This window comes from Pezoporus occidentalis, unplaced genomic scaffold, assembly GCF_034315485.1.
Source record: "Pezoporus occidentalis ecotype Australia unplaced genomic scaffold, CSIRO_AGI_Poc_V1 ctg8, whole genome shotgun sequence".
NCBI classification, from domain to species: domain Eukaryota; kingdom Metazoa; phylum Chordata; class Aves; order Psittaciformes; family Psittacidae; genus Pezoporus; species Pezoporus occidentalis.
In genome coordinates, this window is record NW_026916158.1 from 964,349 (window position 1) to 985,882 (window position 21,534).

Below are 21,534 nucleotides of genomic sequence, written 5' to 3' on the forward strand. Positions count from 1 at the left end.
CAGGTTGGACGAGGCCTTGGGTGATATGATTTATCGTGAGGTGTCCCTGCCCATGGCAGGGGGGTTGGAACTAGATGATCTTAAGGTCCTTTCCAACCTTAACTATTCTTTGATTCCATGAAATGAAAAGTGATTCCATGCCATATGCAACCGATAGACCCCAAGAACCAAGACTTTAGCTGAATTTCCGGAAATTAGATGTTTGTGAGACAGCTATAAAGAAAGTGCGTGAACTGATAGAAAATGAACCATTCTTACTGACTCGTGTTATGGGGTTGAGGTAGCCATGTGACTAGTAGGTGTCAGTCAGAGGGTGGTGATGAAGTTTACATAGGGCATGCAACAACAGATTTTTCTCAGTGTTATCACTGTCGCTGTGCTCTTGCCTGGGTTTTTTAAGACACTTTCCTGCTAGTGCTTGACAAGTAACAGCAACTACAAGACTGACTGTTCTTGAGCCCATACCAACAAACCATATCATGTAAACCTCTCCAAGCAGCTCATGCTAAAATAAGAAAACTGTGGACTTCTGGTGTGAATTGCAAGGTGCAATGCACACTTATTTTGGTTGAGCTAGCTGACCACAAACTTAAAGTTGACCTTAAATATTGCTGGTTGTGTATGCTAGTTCTCACTGTGCAGAAAACAATTATTTTCATGCTAAGCTACAAGGCTGTTTAATGAAATGTTAAGTACTGGAGTAAAAAGTTAGGCACTGGAGACCTCAATTTGAAGCTTTCTCTACATTTTTTTTTTATGTGCCAACTTCTTAATGAAAAAATTGCTGTATTTCTGCTGTACTCAAATTAAATGTCAGAAGTTAATCCTTACTCTTCAAACTTTAACCCAGTTCTTGTTTGGCAAGTTTGAAATATGTATAGATATGGAAATAAGTGTAATAGATTTGTTACGGCTTGACATCAAATTAAAAAGAAGCAATTGGATCATCTACACTACCTGACACAATCTGACTTCACCCATTCTGTGGATAAAGAGTATCAAAGGAAATTCATTAGACACAATGCCAGGTGAGCCAAAAATAATGAGGATGGGCTGGGTGGTGGAAATAATAGAAAGAATATTTGTTTTCAGATGGGTTTTTTAATACTGCATAGCAGAATCCTGTTAAAGATCTGAGGGAAAAGGGTTCCTGGAAATAAGAATGGTCATCTTCTGTGCATTATTTATGTCTATCATAAACCAACCTTAGGGTTCTGCTGAATGGCTTTATGTTCAGGCTTGACTGCCTTTTAAAATTGCAGCTCTTCTTTTTTATTCGTGGTTCATCTGGAGATGCAAAGTCTGTGACAAAGAGCAGGTAAGGAGACAAAATAGGCAGTGACAAGGTAAGAGAATATAAACAAGTAGATATGCTGAAATATTACAGAAAATTAGCACCTACTTCCTATATACTTCATCCAGCAATCAGAGCTACTAATATTTTTAATGTAAAAAGAGATACAGAAATAGCAATCTGGTCTAGTGGGAGGTGTCTCTGCCAGTGGCAAGGCGGTTGAAAGTAAACTATCTTAAGGTCCTTTCCAACCCAAACCATTCTGTGACTCTATGAATCTATGAGTCTGTGATTCTTTGAAACATCTTCTCACATCTTTAAGAGTATAAATCATATACTCTTTACCAAAAGTGCTACTGCTAAGTGAGGGAACACTATAACAAATATTTTTCTCTTTTCATGTAAAGTTTTGGACCTGGATTTTTTCAACCTATGTAACAGTGCATATCAAATAGTGAAGCAAAAATGAATAAGCCAATAGTTTATTTCAAAAAATAAAGACAAACACTACCAACAGCTCTTGCCCTCCAAAGCACTTAGAGTTTCATTAGTGAAAATATATGGTTGTTAGTAGATGTGCTACTAAAAATTGAGGTTGGAAAGGAATGGTTTTCCTGTTCCCACAAATTCCTTCATCTGATTCTTCTGATCGCTGTTTTTTGTCATGGTGGTTTGAATTTTATTTCAAAAGCAGCATATTACATTTCTTCCCATGTTTTGCCAGTTGGGGAATACAAAGCAATAATGCTCTCTGCCTTTAGAGTTTGTGGGTTTTTTTTTCTAAATAGGAGTGGTTTTATAACCTCTCTTTCCTCCAGCCAGGCTGATTTTTTGTAGTTTGTAATGACAGAAGTCCAGCATCTTTGTCCATATGTAGGGTCTGAGATACAGCCGCTGCAGCTAATAAGATGTAACTGGCTTCAGTGATCTTCAGGACCTCTGAACTGAACATAGCAGAGACTCACATGACTGAAGTTTCCAAGTACTACTGTAAGGTAAACTGCTGTAAAAGTTTTAAAGCATGTGCAAAAAATTAGTGGTCTTCTGCAAATGGTATGCTACTACTCTCAGTACAGAAATGCTCCTTTGAATGTCTCAGGATTCCCTTTTGTTTTGGGTTGGGTTTTTTTTGACAAATAGCCCTGACCTGTGAGAAGAGTCTCATTAGATAACCACATTAAGTGGAGTCTGAGTAGTAAAAAAAAAAAAAAATCACATAAACCCCATTCTTTTCCTACTGAGGTCCTAAGAGAAATATCAAGGAATTTTGGACTGGGGCTAGGTAGAATCCACTTACTGAAATCATTCAAGAGTACCATAGACTTGTAAATAGAACATTAGGTAGGTAGTAGAGATTTGGATTCAAGTTCCAGAGGGTAAAAAAAAAAAAAAATAAAAAAAATAAAAAAAAAAAACATGCCATAAAAACCTAACCTTTTAATTATTTCACTGAATTCCCACTACAGGAAAAAAAATGATGTTTATAGGTAACATAAAAAAACCTGCGTAGAGAAAATTGCATGTGGGAATAACAAGCTGGACAACAAAAGAAACAAAAAAGAAACAAAGGAAACTATTTATGACAGGGATTGTTTTACTTAATCCATGAATGGAAAACCACTGTATATTATTTCTAAGTGGAGCATTATAATAATTGTTTTGAAACTAGTTGGTTCAGGACTTATTTCATGGTCTAGATTATTAAATTATAAAAGGTGTAATCAAGTAATTCAGCTGTCAGTACACTTGGTAAAATGAGAAATGTTCGTTTAGACCTCAATTTATGATTTATTGTTTTGTTATTTTACCACCGGGAAGGAGCTTAAATGTTTAATTGTGAAGCTTTTCTAAGAGTATACAAAGCGCACTGTAAAGCATAAGGCAACTTTGCTGGTATATACTAGCATTTTTAATTAAATACATTTTTATTTTCATTGTAAACCAAAATTTAAAACCTTAAATTAAGCGTAAAGCAGATTTTAACTGCACAATGTTCCTTTTGAGTTGAAGACAAAAGCTCTCACTCGTTTCACTGGGGGACGATCATGTCTTTCTTTGTTATCTAAAGTCTTTTTTAATTCATTGAGTTTTTCTACCTGAGTTTGTGTTCAAGTTGCTTAACTAACCCTCCAGATACTAATGAATTATCGTCACAAAATTGTTGTCAGGAAGAACATGATTTATTTGCACTTACGTGCTTTAACAAGGAACATTAGAAACAGTAAATATCTTTGTGAATCTGGTGCTGTGTTCAATGTTGCATGAACAACACCTCTTGTACCCTAGCCAAATGCCCGGGCCACAGAACTGTTGTTCTGTCTTGATGTGCTATCAGGACATTAATTAGTACTCTAACAGAAGGAATATAATTCTATGTAAATTTAAATTCATTGGACCAAATTGGTTTTGGACTGGCTTTTTATCGTGTATTTTGCAAACTGCAATGGAGCCTCCTGTTGGGGGTCGTGCATGGACAGTCGGACAGGCCTACAGCAAGCTGTGAGAATATGAACTTATAACCCCGAGTCAGGAGAAGAAGCAATGTCGAAATCAGCAAAATAAGAATGCAATAACAGGATACCAGTAACCGCAAAACAGGATATAATGCCAAGCTAACGCAAACACTTAGGGCCAATCAGAAAAGGAATAGCGGCGCGTGAACACTTCATGGACGAAGCGAGGCAGCCAATCAAGTAGTGCGTGATCGCGTGTAAGGAAGCGTAAAGCAGTATATTAAGAGCAGCCTTGTAAGCAATAAACGGAGCCTTTTGCAAATGTACATCGTGTCGGTGTTTGCTCCCCTTCACCTGGCCGCTGCAGCCTCCTTATAGGGGCCAGTTTCAGCAAATCATCTCTAGTGGCACGACTGTGACCTGCTTTTCCCAACACAGGGTGTAGACCAAGGAGGCCTTGGTGTAATCTTTTTATTATCGCTTTCAATCTCTACCTTGGTTTGCACAAGCCAACCCATACTTTCACCCTATAGAAGAATAACACGTAAGCTGAGTATCTTCATATAATGTTTTTATGTACACCTGGGGGTTTCTGACAAAGCCCTTTTTTGCAGAATATGAACTTGAAAATTTAGCTGCAGACAGCATATGAACATTTCTAGGACTTCCAACCACACCTGTACACAAGCTTTTCACCATTCCTACAGTCATTACATCTACTTTACTTATATTTGATTGCATAGGAAGAGCACATTCAGTAAAAAGCTTACTAGATTGAATTTTGAAACTGGCTTGAAGCTTCTTGTCATATCCATTGTTTGGTCAAACCAGAAAATATAATGTGTAGAATATAGACACTGTAGAATTAAATTCTTGCTCTTTGTTTAACTTGGAACTACGAAGTATAAGCCTGCTTTATTAAAACATAACTAAAAATTCAAAGTAGGTGAAATAAGTCAGGCAAGAAAATAGAAAAAGCCAGAGACAATGATTTAGAAGCAGTATACTTTTTCATGAGTATTGTAGGAGCTGAAGTGGAAAATACTGACTCATTCCCCAGAAATAGAAGACTAATTCTAACTGCATTCTTAAAGTAATTGTGCAGACTCACCAATTCAGCTGAGTTTCAGATAGGTAGCTAAATGTCTAGGCACTGCTTAGGTTTTGTATTGTTTTATCCAATCTGATATGAGCTGAGAGCTACTTTATTTGAGACTGGACTTCTACTGAATGTGAACCTTGCCGTGCAGATTTTGCAGTTCCTGGATTTTTGAAAAAGCTTCCTGCTGGTCATGAACTCTGTAGTTCTACCACCCATTAATGTAAAATGTTTACATAATTATTTCTAGATAAATGATTCACTTGTTAAAAAGTAATAGCAGGGAAAAAAAAAAAAATAGCTTAAGAGATTTCAGCAGAAAAGCAATAACCTGGATCCCTCTAGAGGCCACTTGTGTAATATTTTGTAGGGAAAAATTGAACTTGTTTCCAAATTCCCTGTCTACAAATAAAGGAAGCTTATCTGTCTCATGTTGTTGCTTATTATCTTGCCAGAATACTTTTGTTGGGTGGTGAAAGCTGCATAATTCTTGTATTTTCTCTCTCTTACGTGCATGCTTAGAACTGGGTAATGCAGCAGGAGTTTCTCTATGCACTAATTCAGAATCTTAAATTAATTCCTAAATGCATGTTTCCTTGAAAATTGTTTTTAGAAAGTGTTTTATGTCAGATGCTAATTGAAGCATCAGAAAGATAGGTTTCCATTTGTACTAGTATTGCCAAATAACTAATAAAACAGGCCAGACAAAGGGAATACTGTTATTTTCCCATCTGTGTCCATTTTAAGTAAATGCCTGTGTGGACCTGATTCTGTTGTCATGTATAGTGACAATAGTCCTAAGTATGTGTGAAAAGTCAAACATCATATACCTGCAAAAGACAAGGCAGACCACAATGATGGTGGAAAACTCCACCCAATTAGCCAAAGCATGAGTAGTTTGACTGGAAAGGAACAGAGCTCAACACAGGAAGAGAAAGAACAGAGCTTTCTGAACTCTACACAATGCTTCTGGGATAAAAACAATTGAAGCCCAAATTTAAGAGATCACCTAAGTTATGGTCACCTTCATACCTGTTGAACACTTTCTGTGATAATTTATCCCCATTAAATGTTTCCTAGGCCTGAGAGCACTGCTATTCCAGTGGCTCATTCAGAACAATTTTATTGGGGTGTATACATTGATTTAAAGGATAGAGATGATGCTGGTTTATCTTGTGACACAGCAGACTGTGAATACTGTGTATGAAGTACTAGCAATGTGTCGCAATCTGTCCTTTACTGATTGGTTGAAAAACCTTACCACACAAAAAAAAAATCAATTTAGACAGATAATTGAAAAAAAAACCTATTGTTTCCATAATGATCTTTGGTAAAATTCATTGAATTAACTTTGCTGCCAGTAATATATACGCTTTGTGTAATTTGAGTTGATGGTATGTAAATAGTTTATGATTATTGTCCTTTAAAATAGTTTCAGTTCATTCCTGAACCTTGTTCTGTTTCTTCTGGACATTTATGATTCTTATCTCCTTACTAACAAACTGTTACATTGCTCTGTCACTGTGTTATTCCACAGGATCCTCCCAGGTATTTGAAAATCAATTTTAATTTTTTAATGAAATGAATGTGAAGAGTGGTATACTTTTATACTTAATTCTGTCATAGAGCAAATAAGTTTTGAACATTCATTACATGCAAAATACCCTGTTGTACACCATGAAATGTGATTTCATCCACATGAGTGAACACTGGTGAGGTGCTTTTGAAGAAGTGCTGGGTAAATTACTGGCTATATTCAACTTTGTTGTAAAGGTGAAAAGAATAATGTTATAATGAAAGATAAAGATGTGGGAGAATACCCATGCAGGCAATTTACAAAACAATTTAGTAAGAGCAGCAACTTTCCCTCCAGCATTATGCTGCAACTTACATATGTTGTGCACTAGAATATGCCAAAACATAGGCAGATTATACATAATCTGGATTCATTTTCTGAATGTACACTGGAATACAGTAATCTGGGGTTCATGGGAAGTACTGGTAATGTCAAAATCTCCTGCTTTTGTTCTGGAGCTGAGCTAAGAACTATTGATGGCAGGGGAAAGACTCTAGTGGGCTTTGGAACACTTCACTCTGCTTCACCGCTTTGCCTAAGTGCTACTTTACATTCGTCCATACACTTGTTCATGGTAGAAGTTTCATTTCAAATCAAGAAGTATATCTGAAAGGATGTGATCTGTCACCAGGTACTTTAAAGCAATGTAATTCTTTTATTCTGGGTCTATCAATTGGCTTACTGATTTATCACTGCTTACTTTTGGCTCAGTAACTAAGTGGGAAGCAATAATTCAGGGGCTGCATCTGCCAGTAAGTGGAGCTCTTTGCTAGCCTAGGGAGGTGTGTCCTCACCCACAGTCTTTTTTGATCCCCAGGCTGAAACTTCTGGGGAGTTGCTATTCAGTTTTACTTTGGCCCTTTTGCAACTTTAACAATTCTGTTGGTTTAGAAAACAAGAGAATAATTGCTAAAATCAAGGAAAGTATAAAATATTTCCATGGAGATCTTACTGCTGTTCTTTGTGACAGCCAGCTGTTGTATTCATTCCGTTTGTCCCTTAGAAGAAAGGAGAGATTTTAACATTTTATTTTTTTATGGTTTTCTACGAAACTTATCCTGGTATTTTACAAAAAAATGATTCAGTTTGCCATACGAGGGATATGGAGGGTGGACGAAAGAGTCTTCCTATACTTGTCACACTTGTCACAGTATGTCATTGCCTACTGATGAACATTTATAGTAATAGTTCCTTAGAGCAGAATGTCAACCCAGTTATGTCATGAGCTACTTTGTGGTTTTATAAATGTTTTGAAGTGTAGGACAGCAAAGGATGTGCTTTCATGAGAACTGCTCTTTCAAGAATCAGCTTTATTTGAAATTCTTTTCTACTCCAAGCTGTCTCAATTAGGAGAGATTTTTAATGAAAACATGTAACTTTCCAGTCACAAAAGGAGAAGCATGGAGAAAATTCTATTCAATCAAGAGATACTGGGATTAGTTTCCTAACTTAAATTCTCAAATGAATCCTCAATGAAATCCAGATTGAACATAGCATTTGCTTACTAAGCTAGAAGTACACTTCTTATGTACTTTATTCATGTTGAAGTCTCATTTATTTATGTTGGTATGTGGTTTACTTGGTATGTTACTCCATGTATACTGGCAGTGTTTTATTGTAATTATTATATATATGCATTGGATAATGCTGTCAGACATCTTTCTGAAGGTAGCTCCGTTTGTGCATAGTGTGCACTCTGTAATGCTTGTATTTACTCCCTGAGAGTTTGCCAATGTTCTTACTCCCCAGTGGTCAAAACATGTATTGCTATCCTATTCCTAAAAGAAGAGCAGGAAAAATATGTTAATTTCTGGCAGGAAAAATATGTTAATTTAGATGTGTAACTGTGACTTAATAAAACAGAAAGAGGGAGATGTATTTTCTCCTTATACATCCTTGAGCACTTGTCAGGAAACCTGCTCTTCCTCCAATTCTGTTGAGGATGAGTTAAGCAGGAAGAATTCACCACACCTTGGAGATGACTTCTAGCTCTGTGGCTTCAAATTGAAGCTAGAGGGAAAGGGAGATTGGATTTCTGAAAAGGTTTCAAACAAAAGGTTTTAACACCCTTTTCTAATTGCTACTGAGACGTATCAATAAGTAAATTAATGTTATTCATGTTAGTAACAAAGTTCAAGGAAGTAGAGCATACACCTCCAGCATATAGATGGAAGCATAGACTGGGAGATGGATTAAGTGAATTGCCACATGGTAAAGCTGGAAATTGTTCCCAGTTCTCTTGTGCCCAAATTCTCCTCCATAAGGACTCTCACTTTTGCTCCTTTTGAAATTATTGATGTTATGAGGCATCCTCAGCTTTCCTCTTCTTGCATTGCCAGGACAGTGTTCCCTGGAAATGCTTTGTAATCTTGCATGCTTGGCCAGGTCTTTATAGTCCTGGGAGACAGATTCAAGCAGAGTTTTGAGGGAGATCTGCTTAGACTAAAATTTCAAACTCTTTAATAAGTGAAACTCAAACCAACAAAGCAAGAGCAGTTGGAAATAAAATGGGTTTGTGAAGTCATGGCACATGGCTGTGACAGTCTTTGCAAGCTGCCTCTTGCTTCTAGGATTATCTTTTGACTCTCCACAACTTTCTGAACTGCAACAAAGTGTGTGGATTCCAGATTCCAGATTTGCTTTCCCTGTCCCTGAAGCCTCTTGAAGCTTCTTACGCTGAGTTTGCTTAGCAGCTTTTGGGAGAAGATGCTGTCTCCTGTCTTCCTTCCTGACCTACTGATTTCTGAAAGGTATACAGCATGCAATGAAGAATGCAAAAAATAACCACAGTCCTCCCCCTGTGGAGGCCATTTCTCAAGTGGGAAGGTAGAGAGGATCACTGCATCCAGAGAAAAAAATGCTCCCTAAACAAACAATGAGAAGAGCTCTCTATAGCTATAGGACAGTATGAAATTAAGGGGAAGCAGTCTTCACGAGAGTGGCTCATGCCAGCTTTCCACAGTACTTTCACAATCTGCAACCTATTGCATTTCTGAGCCTCAGCAGAAGCCAAAGCTCATCTGTGCTTTCCCTGAGGTCTTCAAGGGACTGATTGTTTTTAAAAGTACAAAGACCTACTTCAGTTAGCTTTTAGGAGCTTTTAATGGTGCTATGAAGTCACTCATTTATTCAGAAAGGTACACCTGTATATCTCTGCAGGATCACATTGTTTTATTACTGCTACAGCACAGTGAGGCTGCATTTCAGATCACTCCCAGGCAAATCTGGATTTTATTCCACATAAAAGTAAGGTCTTTTGTAAACCATAGCTCAGTTTAGAAATGTGCTCTTTTCTCTTACAGAGCAAGGAAGGCAGCAAATAGTTTTACTCAATCAAAACAAAAACAAGCCCTTCTCTGAAAGCCTCAAGTCTTTAGTAACTTACACTCAGTTGTGTGTGACTTTGTTAGGGGATTCATTAGTTAACACTAATGAGTTCTTGTCTACCCACTCTCATCTTTGTAACTAACAGCACTTGTCTCAGAGCATTGCAGCAACATTACATCAGCCTACATAGCTACCTGTGATTTATTAGACCACAGAAAGAAGCAATATACAAATTAGTTGGAATGGACACTGGGAGGAGGAAAAATGTCAGTCTCTGGTCTCACATAATGATTCAGCCATTCTGTCCAAATCAAGATTCCTTTATATTTTTTGCTTTGCATTCAGAAATACCACAGGTTGGATTTTTTGAGTCTGTTAAAATTCTATGTCAATTTATATGAACATTGAAGGAGATATAAAAACTCTTTAAACTCAAGGTAATGACAAACTGACAAACTACATATCCATAAGTCCAAATATGGAAAAGAGTAACTAACTCCAATGGAACAGTGCAAGGACTGCAAACTAAAGAAGTGCTTAAATGCTCTGATGGATCATTGCTTCCCTCTGCCATGTTTTACATCAGACTAGTACAGATGAATTCAACAGGAAAAACAGAGTAATGTAGCCATAGTTCATAGGCAGCCAGTGCACATATAACTTCCTGAAACAACCTCCCCTTTGACTTGAGTAAGTGTTGGCAACTTAAGTAGAGGGATTATTTAGTAGTTTTATGTCCCTGTGCTGCAGTCATACCTGGAGACAGCCTCTCAAAAGAAATACCTGCACTGGAGCCTTTTTCAGCCACAGTCACTGCAGGAGAGATGCTAAGTGCTGCAGTACAGAAAGCTGCTCACTGGGTAATCAGGTACTGGAAAGAGACTTGTGCTGAAAGCCCTGAATGGTGTTAGTATTCATCACCAGAATGCCTGCTTGTAACTAGCTTTCCATTTTAAGGGCTTCTGTGAAGTACACACCTTACAATAAGCCATTCCACAAAGCAAAGATATACCTCAAAAAAAATTTAAAGAAACAGAGGTAAGGCAGCAAGTACTTATTTTGTCACTTCTCTTGTGTTTTGTAAAAAATTAGCAAGCTGATCAAATACCTTGATTTGGTCAGTGCTTTGATGTTTAATCAGTATTCTTGCAGGTTAGGCTATCAGATAGGTGTAGTCTCTAGATGTGCTGCAATTATTATCAAACAGAGAGTAATTAATTCCCAATTATGGCTTCTTTGTGGCATATGAACCATGGAAGTAAATGTAGTAGGGGTCAACTTTGGTTGCCTTTTCAATAATTTTCATGTAGGGGCTTTGAGAAAGGGTTTATTTCTGAGTCCTTTCTGAATATAAAAAAAACTAAGAAAATAAGAGGTTATATGAAAGCTAAATCACAAGGGAAGATGCAAAAGAGTTGAAGAGTTCCTATAAGCTTTCCAAGAATATAGTGGAGTTATAAAGAAGGGTGGACTGACCTCAAATACAGTCAAGTAAAACTATTCCTAAAGAGATACTTTATTTTTTACCTCAGAAAAATGAGTATGCACATTTAGAGACTTCTGCTATTTAAACAGTGGTTATGAAAAAAACACATTCATAAATAGTCTGTGATCTACTGATAAATTCAACAAAAGCGATTTTGTATCTGTTACAGAGATAGGACCAAACCTGAAATTTCCATGATATTTCCATGAATGTCTACAGCAGTATATTGAAGAGAACAGGTAGCTAGCTATATTCATTGCCATCTGTCTTCCTTCTGACCTGTCTTTTAAAGCAGGGTTGAAAAAAAAAAATAAAATTTTCTTCTTCTGGAAGAGAGAGGACTGACAGATGAGCCCTTTTTGCCTTGTTAAAAGTAGAGGTGTCAGATCTTCATTTATATTATCACCCTCCATTTTTATTTCCAGTTCTGGCATAATACTTTGAGAATAGTTGGAATAATCAGTGCAATACTTTAAGGGAAAGAAAAGGTCATTCTGTAGAAACAAATATCAAGAAATAGGTCAATAGCATGTACCATAAAGCCTCATTTATGCTTTTTGGTAGTGGTAAAGGTTATTAAAGACCTAGAAAGAGTCCCAAAGATTATGTTTGAAAAAGAAGACACCATCACTGGATAGGCATTGCTCCACAGCGTAGCACAGAAAGCAGGGCTGAGGTGCAGCAGCACTGAATGTCTAAAAGTAATGGAGCATAGAAAGAAGACAAGGAGAGTGGAAACCTTCAGACTGTTTAGGGTAAAGCTGGCCCAAAAGGCTCCAGGGCCATCAGAGGAGGGCTGTAGCTCTGCGCAAGCAGCTCTGGTCCAACTGCCTCCCCTGCCAATACCATGGGAGCTACAGTCCTGCAGTGTTTGTAAACCACTTCTGCCAGCAAGTAAGTTGCTGCTGACATAAATTTCCTTTAGGACTTTTATATTTGGATTAAATCTTTTTTGCACTTTTCAACTCAGCTTATGGAGCTGCAATGAATTTGTAGTTACAACTCTACCTAAAACACTGAAAAAAATCCATTCTCTTAGGCAATTTTAGTGCATCTCTCTAGAGCACTAGTGTTGCCAGGGTGATTGTGTAGCAGAGCAGAGAGCAGAGAAACACTGGCTCTTTGTTTTGGGGCAGGTGGCCTGCAAAATTGCTCTTACTGTATTTGTCCTCTTCCAAAACAGATCCTTCTTAGAGTCAGTGGCTCTTTGACTCTCTAGCATATGAGTCTGTGTCTTTCTTAACATGAGCTATAGAAATTTCAGTCATTACTGACCCTCTTTGCTTACTCAGAGTAAATAGTCTGTCTGGTTTTTAAGTTCTTCCGCCTTTGCTTTGTTATTCAGTAGGGACAATATCTTTTTACTTGTTTTATGCTTTTAACATGAGAATAGTTCCATAGGCTTTATGCTCCATGTCACCAAGGAAGAAGCCTGACCAATTTGGTGGCCTTTATGATGGGGCTATAGAACTGATGGACAGGGGTAGAGCAGTTGATGTCATCTACCTGGACTTGTGCAGAGTGTTCGACACTGTCCCACATGACATTGTTGTCTCTAAATTGGAGAGACATCAATTTGATGGATGGACCACTTGGTGGATAAAGAACTGGCTGGATGGCCGCACACAAAGAGTTGTGGTCAATGGCTCAATGTCCAACTGGGGACCAGTAAGGAGTGGTGTCCCTCAGGGATCGGTGTTGGGACCGGTCTTGTTCAACATCTTCGTCGCTGACATGGCCAGTGGGATTGAGTGTGCCCTCAGCAAGTTTGCCGATGACACCAAGCTGTGTGGTTCGGTTGATACCCTGGAGGGAAGGAATGCCATCCAGAGGGACCTTGACACACTTGTAAGGTGGGCTGATGCCAGCCTCATGAAGTTTAACCATGACAAGTGCAAGGTCCTACACCTGGGTCAGAGCAATCCCAGGCACAGCTACAGGTTGGGCAGAGAAGAGATTCAGAGCAGCCCTGCAGAGAAGGACTTGGGGGTGTTGGTCGATGAGAAAATGAACATGAGCCGGCTTCAGTGTGAGCTCGCAGCCCAGAAAGCCAACTGTATCCTGGGCTGCATCAAAAGGAGCGTGACCAGCAGGTTGAAGGAGGTGATCCTGCCCCTCTACTCTGCTCTTGTGAGACCTCACGTAGAGTATTGTGTGCAGTTCTGGTGTCCTCAGCATAAAAAGGACACAGAGCTGTTGGAACAAGTCCAGAGGAGGGCCACGAGAATGATCAGGGGACTGGAGCACCTCCCATATGAAGACAGGCTGAGGAAGTTGTGGCTGTTCAGGCTGGAGAAGAGGAGGCTGCGTGGGGACCTCATAGCAGCCTTCCAGTATCTGAAGGGGGCCTATAGGGATGCTGGCGAGGGACTCTTCATTAGAGACTGTAGTGATAGGACAAGGGGTAACGGGTTCAAACTTAAACAGGGGAAGTTTAGGTTGGATATAAGAAGGAAATTCTTTCCTGTTAGGGTGGTGAGGCACTGGAATGGGTTGCCCAGGGAGGTTGTGAATGCTTCATCCCTGGCAGTGTTCAAGGCCAGGTTGGACGAGGCCTTGGGTGATATGATTTAGCATGAGGTGTCCCTGCCCATGGCAGGGGGTTTGGAACTAGGTGATCTTAAGGTCCTTTCCAACCCTAACTATTCTATGATTCTATGAAAATTTATGTGGGATACATTTTTTCTCAGAATTTATTTTGGCTGATCTTTTTAATAAAATCTCTGTCCGAAGGCCAAATATAAACATGAAGCACTTGCTTCAGTGCAAGTGGATGTCCCTGTGACAAATACATCTCATATTTTGGTTTCAGTCGCTGAATACATGAGCTTTCCCCAACAGGGTGTAGTTGGCCAGTGGAAGTTTTGTCCTGCAGCTGCTATTGCTGCCAGTTTCTCATGTAGTAAAAGTATATGATTCCACTGGTGCTGTAAACTTCATCACTTCTGAAAGCATTTCTGCACATGCTGGACTGTAAAGTGACACTCGCCAGGTGGTTTCTGTGCTGAAGTACATATGCTTTGCCTGTTGTTGTAGCTTTTTCCAGCTGTAAATGCTGTTGGTCCTGGGCCTGAGTCTCCCTCTTGCTTTCACCATTAACATATTGTAGTATTTCCTTACAAGTAAAATTAGTTATGCCCCTGTCAGTGTCATGGAAGTACTAAGAGAGAAGTAGTCTCTGTACAATTAAGGTGACTGTGATGGCAGCCCAAAAGCATGAAGTTTTTGTATTCTGCTGTGAAACTACAAGTAGTCACAGTGCTCTGGGTAAGGTAGAGAGGAATTCCACACTGGTTTGTATTGTCTGCGATTTCAGGTAAGAAAATCTTACATTGTCAGACACACTACCTCTTATTTATTGGATGATTCTGTTTGGTTAATGTAAATAAAATATTTTACCACATAAAAATTGCTGGAAAAACATTAAATGAAAGTTATTTCAGTTGCAGACGTATTTAGGCTCTTAAAAATGTCAAGGTAAGTTTGTTTAAAAGACCAAAATGGTTTAAATGTGCTGCTTTAGAGGAAGTACGGGTCCTTGGAAATATCCTTTCATAGAATGTAGCCTTCTAAATATTTAACTTAACAGCTGATAATAGGATTCAGGCTGTTCAGACTGAGAGCTTTCAGAAGTTTATTCAGCTTGTTTATCTAGAGAGAGCAGGGGCACAGCATGTAGTTGAATAAACGATGCTTTAATTAATTTTTCAATCTCACAGTATGGTTCATTTGTACATGTCAATGAAGACCTTTTTGGCAGATGCTGGTTTCAGATCATAAAGCAGTGTTCCACTACAAGGACAAAAAATGGCTTTTCAGCCCCTATCTGTGTTTTACTTCTGAAGTAAGTAGTATAAATCTTACTTCTTTTTTTTTTTTTTTTTTTTTAGATAATACAGAAATACTACGGCCTTTGTTTAACAGTAGTTTGTCTTTCAGTCCAGCATGAACTAGACCCTTTCTGGCGGAGAGGCAGCCTGAATGTCCAGACCCAGTTTGCACAGCACTTTCATCAGCTCTTCAGGAGCATGGGCTTATTGGCAGACCTGCCCAGCTGTGGAAGCTGGTACATGATTGCCTGGGTATATGTGTAGACACTAACAGGCATTGGTTAGGTTGGCAGAGTCAAATGAAGCAGCATAGAAACATGGCCAGCTTTGTTTGCTCTCTCCCTTCCAAACACATGGCTGGGAGTAAGATTTCTGAGCATGCAGAATTTCACTGTTGCTGCATTTCTAATATACAGTTTCAAGCTTTGGGGTTGTGCTTTGGCTTGGGTTTGTTTTTTTTTACTTGTTTGTTTGGATTCTTCCTACTGAAGCAAACAGAGCATTTGTAAAGTGCAGATACATTTTGAAAAACCACCATAAAATGAAAGAAAATCACAGTAATTACAAAGACTGACTAAAGGTCAAAGACAGAGTTGGTCAAAGTCATTACCCAGACTTGCTCTGTAGTTTTCCCGTGGTGCATCACAGTTCCTCAGACTTATGCTGGGCACTGCCAGTCCTTTTTGCTTGATTGTCTTTCTCTTTGTGTCAGTCTTTTTTTAGAAGTCCTGAGCCCACAGGTGGATGAAGAAATAATATGCAGATAAATTTTAAGACTTCATATGAAATGCAAGGTTGATTTTGATCCTCAGTAAAGCTGAAGTAATCAGGCTGAGAGCTTAAAACCTCCTTATTTTTCAGATTTGTCTTACAGTGCCATTTTTAGCATTCCTTGGCAATGATTCCGGAAAAAAGGCAAGCATAAAATTATTGAGAAACTGGAGCTTCTGTGCCATTGACATAGGTGATGTGACTGGATCATCATAAGAGTAATTTAGTATCTAGTGCAAAAAGGTCTACTTAGGAGTGTTCAGACTTTGATTTTGGTTATGATTGAAGTGGCTAGTGGTTGCACAATAAGTTTATGACAACATAATACTTCCATTAACCCTTATTTTTTTTTGACTCCATTGGTAAGGAAATACAGTGAAGATCCAACTGCAAGGATAATTTGAATGCTTATTGAAATAAGAAAAGGATCACCAAAGATTTTATAGAATCTTAACACCATCAAATGGTTAGGGTTGGAAAGGACCTTAAGATCATCTAATACCAACCCGCTTGCCATGGGCAGGAATGCCACACACTAGACCATGCCACCCAAGGCTCTGCCCAACCTGGCCTTAAACACCACCACAGATGAAGCATTTACCATTTCTTCAGGCAGCCTGTCCCAGTACCTCACCACCCTCACAGTAAAGAACTTTCTCCTTATATCTAACCTGAACTTACCCTGTGTAAGTTTAAACCCATTAAATTTAAATCCTGTCTCTGCAATTCCTGAAGAAAACTCTCCAGCATCCCTATAGGCCCCCTTCAGATACTGGAAGGCTGCTATGAGGTCTCCACGCAGCCTTCTCTTCTCCAGGCTGGACAGCCCCAACTTTCTCAGCCTGTCTTCATATGGGAGGTGCTCCCTGATCATCCTTGTGGGCCTCCTCTGGACTTGCTGCAACAGCTCCATGTCCTTCTTATATTGAGGACACCAGAACTGTACACAGTAGTCCAAGTGAGGTCTCACAAGGGCAGAGTAGAGGGACAGGATCACCTCCTTCAATTTAATGCAGCCCAGGATATGGTTGGCTTTCTGGGCTGCGAGTGCACACTGCTGGCTCATGTTCATTTTCTCATCGACCAACACCCTGAAGTCCTTCTCCACTTGGCTGCTCTGAATCTCTTCTCTGCCCAGCCTATAGCTGGGCCTGGGATTGCCCCAACCCAGGTGTAGGACCTTGCACTTGGCTTGGTTGAACTTCATGAGGTTGGCGCTGGCCCACCTCTCAAGCGTGTCAAGGTCCCCCTGGATGGCATTCCTTCCCTCCAGCGTATCAACTGAACCACACAGCTTGGTGTCATCAGCAAATTTGATAAGGGTTCTCTCGTGTTTGTCGCCAACAAATATGTTGAACAGGATTGATCCCAAGGCCAACCCATGAGTGGTACAACTCATAATTACTGGTCTCCAGTTGGACATTGAGATATTGACCACAACTCTTTGCGTGTGGCCATCCAGCCAATTCTTTATCCACCGAGTGGTCCATGCATCTGTTTGATGCCTCTCCAGTTTAGAGACAAGGATGTCAGGCATGACAGTGTCAAACGCTTTTCACAAGTCCAAGTAGACAACATCAGCTTCTTCACCCCCATCCATCAGTTCTGTAGCCCTATCTTCGAAGGCCACCAAATTGACCAGGCTTGATTTGCCCTAAGTGAAGCCATGTTGGCTGTTACCAGCCACCTTGTTGTTTTTCATGTGCTTTAGCATGATTTCCAGGAGAATCTATTCAATGATCCTGCCAGGAACAGAGGTGACACTGACTGGTCTGTAGTTTCCCCCATCTTCTATTTTCAAATTAGCATTCTGATCAGTCCAAGTACATATCATAAAGCCATTGATTACCAAATTACCTCATCTAGTAGCATCTGAAGATTAAATGGATTGAAAACAAGCAATTCATATGGGTCTTTTGCAAGGAATTAGAATGATAATGTGCCTAGAAATTCCTAAGCAAGTTCAAATCTCCAAGTAAAGTTACTTTCTGGCTTTCACCATTCCAAACAAAAGTAATGGAGGGGAGACCTCTCACCTCGCTCCAAATGTTGAAAACTTTGGAAAGAGCATAAAGAGACATACACAGATGTGCAACAGCAGGCAGAAGCTGGGAAAGAGAGGAATATGTTGACATAAAGCATAAAAGTCAAACTGAAGGCTTGGCAAACAAGATGTTAAAAGTGAAAATCAGAGTCCCCACATACCAAGTGGATGATAAGGAACTGGGAGGGAAAGCTATTGAAGTGTTGGCTGGCCCTGTGGTGGGAAGGCCAATGTCCTTCACTGGGCAGTGTTCCTCTCTGGAAAAGACCCTGGTGTTTGTTGTAGGTAGCTTTACTCATTTCTGGAATGTCCTTTGTGCTAAAAGAATTATCTCCTGATGCAGAAAAAGTTTCTTCTTAAAAAAAAAACAAAACAGACCAACAACAACAAACAGGAAAAAAAGCAAGACAAACCCCAAACCTAAGAAACAGCAAAAACCACAACTGAAACCCACAATCCACAATAATAGTATTTGGAAACAAAACCAAGTAAGTTTATACTAGCAGACTGGCTGTTAACCTTTTCTGTACACAGATTGTTCTGATTTATTTTTGGAACATGGCACTAAGCTCTACATATATTCATGAATGCTCTGAGAAATTTACTTTTCCATTGTTACGGGACACAAGATTCCACAACTCTGATCTTTCCTTTCACTTTCTACCTTAGTTTGAAAGACTTTTTTTTTTTTTTCCTGGCTCCTCTGCATTATATTCTTTGGCATTTACAGAACTACAACTCTTGTGTGCCAAACTGAGTTCACTTCATGTAATTAAATCCATACATCCACTCCAGACAATTGAACACACATCTCTGGCAGATGCTCTCTCAAAATCTGTCTATCACTTTAGCCTTTTTCATCCCATACAGGTTTTTTAGAAGAATTTTATACATGTCGCTTCAACTTTTGGCAATTGGAAATAAAAGCACCATCTTTCCTGCTATAAATTTCAAATACTTTCTTAAAGACTTGGTTCCCAGTTTTGTTTTTTTTTTTGCATTTAAAGCATAATGACCTTAAAATTAGCTGTTCTGTTTTCCTAGTTTTTGCTGTTTTCCAAAGAAAAGCTAAAGATTTTAAGACATTTCTTTAAAAAGTATGGCAACTCCAGTATTTTGCCCTAGTGTTCCTCTGCCCTATTCCAGTTTCTTTGAAGCACAGGTTGGATCAGCAGCTTGTTGGCTGCAGATGTACTTCTGCCTCTTACTTGCTAAGCGACATGAGACTGGTGAGGAAGTGGAAGCAGTGGGTTGCTTGTTGTGTTTGTCCATCACATTTCAAACAGCTCATCTTCTGGATCAGAATTAGCTCTGCCAGTTTTCTGCTTTTGGTTTAGACAATAAAAACACAACAGTGTTCAAGCTTCTGCAACAGATAGGTCATGTGCACAATGTACTTCTACTGAAATAAGCCTGAAAAAAAAAATCAAGCTGTAAAAACTGTCTGAGCTACTAATAGGAGTTGTGAGGAAGTATGAGTGCTTCCAAAGATATTTAGAGAGAATATGTGTTTATATAGTAAATTAATTTCAAACAAAAGCAGTTTCTCTTGTCTGGATATTCACATGGTATGTAATGAAATTGAGTTAGAAAAACAAGAACAGGATGCTCAAAAATTCTTGCCTATTTGAAAGCTGCAATTTCTATTTTAGGACAAGATTTAGTTGCATTCTGTAAAATGCGCTGGCAGGACAGTTATTTTCTCACCAGCAGGTAACAGCAGTTCAAAAAAATGCAGTTTCTCCAATGTACATGTAGGAACTGTTGCTGCTTAGAAACTAGCTAAGTCATTAATCAAAACCAAAAGAACGAACTGTTACATAAAGCAGTAATTTTACCAGAGAAGTACCGTGAGTCTGCCTAAAACAGACAACCAGAACGTATTACCCAGTTCTTGGGTTATTGTCTCCATAAAAACTTGAAAGGGTACATGTCTGGTTTAGTAGTTTTAAATTTTTTTTTTCCAGGCACAAATATAATGTTGTTCTTCAAGTTTTGTCTTTTGTTGGTTTATTGGATTTTTTAAATCTTTCTGGTTCTTGCAACATTTTCATCTTATTGGTGACTGGCTTATTACCACAATAGTTCAAACTTTGTCCGCTGTGATTGCGCCGAATATGCTGAAAGGGAGTGAATGGGAAACTTCACTGGGGTGATGCTATCAATAGGTATATTGCTGGTAGTAACCATGGAGATGTTTAAGATGATCTGAAGTAGTCTAAGGATAAGTAATAGGATGAAAGCAAGTGAAGGGAAATCTATGCTAATTCTTAGGGGAAAATGAACTCTTCATGATGCATCATGTTAAATTACATAAAAGGTCACTAGTGAGCAGGTAGGTGCTCGGAGTAATTTTAAACTGGTTTGAATGAAGAAATTTTGTTTTGTCGTGAATGAAGCAGTTGTCAATGGGGGAGGTACTCTTCTAATACTAATCTCATCTTTAACTGCACATATTAGGATTCCATGGGCCTTGCTGAGCACTGATTACTTTCCCAGTTTCATTATCTAAGTGCCCATATGCACCTTTTCAAATCAACACTGGAAATCCCTATTCAGTCATGATAATAACATTCATCTGTAAAATATTAACCGAACCAGGAAACATTTCAGAGATAAAGCCACAATTGTGCTGTCTTAGAAAGTATATAAATTTAATAGGTCTTTCTTAAGCAAAGTCCTGTAAGTGGAGCTCAAGCAGCAAATTTTCTCCTGACTTACAGTAAGTGAGGGAGAAGAAGTAATTTAGTTAGAAACCTGAGTTTGAATAAAAATGAATTTTTTTATAAATAATTCAGTAGTCATGCAATTATTTATTTGGGATTTCTATTCCATTTCAAAGATGCTATATGAATATATACATATGCAAGGACATACAAGAAATGAGTGAATGGAAAAATAAAAGGAAATTCAAATTTGCTGTTGTAAAGTGAGTGTGAGTAAATGCAAATACATTCAAAGGCAAGAAGAGGTGAGTGAAAAAATTAATACTGATGTACTACATTTATCCTATGTAGGCTACTTACTGGTTCTAGTAAGCTGCTTATTCCATTATGCTCAATTTGATTTTGCTTAGTCACCTTTGCTCTCTTGCTATCCCTTTTTCATAGGGATACATTTTTAAATTATGTGTTCATTTACTTGTGACTCCTAATTTCCTAAATAGATAAGGATTTGCAAATCTTATTTTTCTACTCCTTCATATTGCCAAAGGCAGAAGAAGTATTTTCTAATTTCAATTATTTTTAAGCTAAAGCAGTGACTGAACACGAATTGCCTCCTTATGGTCCTCCAACAGTCTATCACTGGCAAAAAAAAAAGAGAATACTCTAAATTCCTTTATTGTACAGTGATCTTGGTGTCCATTATAACAAAGGCATTGCAATCAGTTTTTAAATATTGAAGAATATCATATTTTCATTATACAGATTCAATTCATGTATTGAATCTGTATAAATAGAGCAGTATAAAAAAGTATTTATAAGGCTTTTTCCTCCTTTTCTTGATAAATTCACCATAAACACAAAAACCAACAACAACAAAATAGGAAAGAGCTTGCTTGATTCAGAATTCATACCGAGATGCTGCCCATGTTGTAAAAGAGTTTCTGTGGCATTCTCATTAATATACTCTGGTTAGAAAGAAATATATTTT